The sequence below is a fragment of the Azolla caroliniana genome, unplaced genomic scaffold, assembly GCF_043228905.1.
Source record: "Azolla caroliniana isolate FFs.n. ecotype wild unplaced genomic scaffold, voAzoCaro1.0.p SCAF_12, whole genome shotgun sequence".
NCBI classification, from domain to species: Eukaryota; Viridiplantae; Streptophyta; class Polypodiopsida; order Salviniales; family Salviniaceae; genus Azolla; species Azolla caroliniana.
In genome coordinates, this window is record NW_028230447.1 from 1246792 (window position 1) to 1248720 (window position 1929).

At 36.7% G+C, this 1929-nt stretch overlaps 1 long non-coding RNA gene across 1 annotated transcript; it reads right to left on the reverse strand.

Moving 5' to 3' along the window:
• Positions 1-716: 716 nt before the first annotated feature.
• Positions 717-1586, reverse strand: LOC147856742 (uncharacterized). The gene is made up of 2 exons (XR_015530635.1): positions 1416-1586; positions 717-1080 (listed from the first exon to the last, which is right to left on the reverse strand). It is a non-coding gene; the product is annotated as an uncharacterized LOC147856742 (long non-coding RNA).
• Between the last annotated feature and the right edge of the window lie 343 nt (positions 1587-1929).

Genomic DNA, 1929 nt, shown 5'->3' on the forward strand with positions numbered 1-1929 from the left:
TTTATGTAAGACTTCTTATTTGAATCTTTAGGTTTTGTTGAAAAATTTTATGATCAGTTTCATGGCAAATATTTGTTGTACACTTACAATTTTGTGGAGTTTTTGATGTTTGTTGCTACAGAGTCGGGCTCCTTTTGTTAGAGTCGGGCCCCTTCTTACTGATGTGGTTTGACAGCGGGGCTCCTTTTGACAGAGTCGGGCTCCCTTTCACAGAGTCGGGCTCCTTGTGACAGACGTTGTCAGCTTTTTATCCATCTTGGACGGTGGAGATCGAACGCGCCAACAACGGTGCGACCTGCACCGTCCCTCTCCGCGATTCCCTCACTTGCCCTCTTTAATATTTGGTAGCAGTTAGTCACGAGCACTAATCATTATGTTGTCCTAAATATACATATAGCAAACTATCCACCCCACATGAGATCATTTGAGTTCAATTGACAAAACACAAACAAGGGTCATGTAACCTGAATTTCAACAAATAAATTACCAATTGTCTTGTATGTGATATCAGATTGGCAATGATAGGAATATTACCTCTCTTAACATGGAAAAGTGTATTTCATGGTTTGCAAGAGCCAACATTATAAGATCAGCATCCTGCTCAATTTCTAGAGTGTCAAAGATGTTATACTAGAAATAGTTGATAACAATGAAAACCATTTTTATTTCATGTACAGTAGAAAATACATAGAAGTCCATACAAATAATGGAAATCATTGGAATCAAAGCCATGAAGATTTCTCTCCAAGCAAATGTATGACATGACTTTATGCTCCCCTTCACCTAGGGAGTTTGCATCGACAAAATAACCTAAGATGTAGAAATACTACAGGGTGGGAACAAAATGTGATGGTCATGCTATTTAGCTAGTAGACCCTAGGTTCCTACTTTGATCTAACGCCATCTAGGATCATGATTGAATCAAAGGTGTATATAGTATCAAAGAGTAATTGCCAAATTGTCCATGAAAGGAGTCCCTGGTGTGATTACATTTGAATCACAAGCTTCAGACTTCTCCTTGGGAGGAATAATTCGACCTTCCGCCTCAAATTCCCTGCACAATCTTTCTTCTTTGGTAGCCTTGATCAAACATGCTAGATTATAATTAATCAGAACACAGTAAAAATTCTATCAATCCCTATTTTCAAACAACATGCACAGGCAAGATAGTCCTCTATTTTAAAAAATCACCTTCATTTAGTCTATAATACAGCTTGATTCTCATAAAACAAATATAATTATATTACATTGACATAGACCCATCATTGTAAGTGTGCAATATCCCCTCCACGAATTGATTAGCGACATTCATGAAATGGAATGAATTGAACTTAAGAGTTAATATCTCTACATATACACCATATCAAGTGAAACTAACAAAAGAAAGCTAGATAGGGGAATGATATGATACTCACTCTAGTCAAACTCAAGAGCCGAGTAGCTGATGTAGACGGTAGACCTCGTTGATGATACAAAAGAAACAACGACTCTAATTCTGCTCTCGTTCAAATCAATAGATAAAAAATCATTAAGTTCAATTTATCTTCCCCAAAAGAACTTGTTTTTTAAATTAATGCATATTCTTTAATTGATGATTTTGAACATGCAAAATTAAACTTTCACTTTCTAGGCATTACCTTTTATGAACATCCACATATTCATCTATCTCATCATCAATCTCTTCCTGCATTATTATTAACCAACAAAGGTGCATGAGATTAAAGAAACAAAGCAGCCCATAGTCGAGAATCGAGATGTATGTGCAAACTGCTTGGGGTTTAATACATTAATGGATTAGCCCCATTAAGGCAACCATGAAAACATACATCTAATGGTTTGACGAGTCGAGGGTTCCTTCTGCATTTGTGTGGATCGGAAGGCTATCAAACATATGATAATCTCCACAACATGAGTACAGACAGATGACCT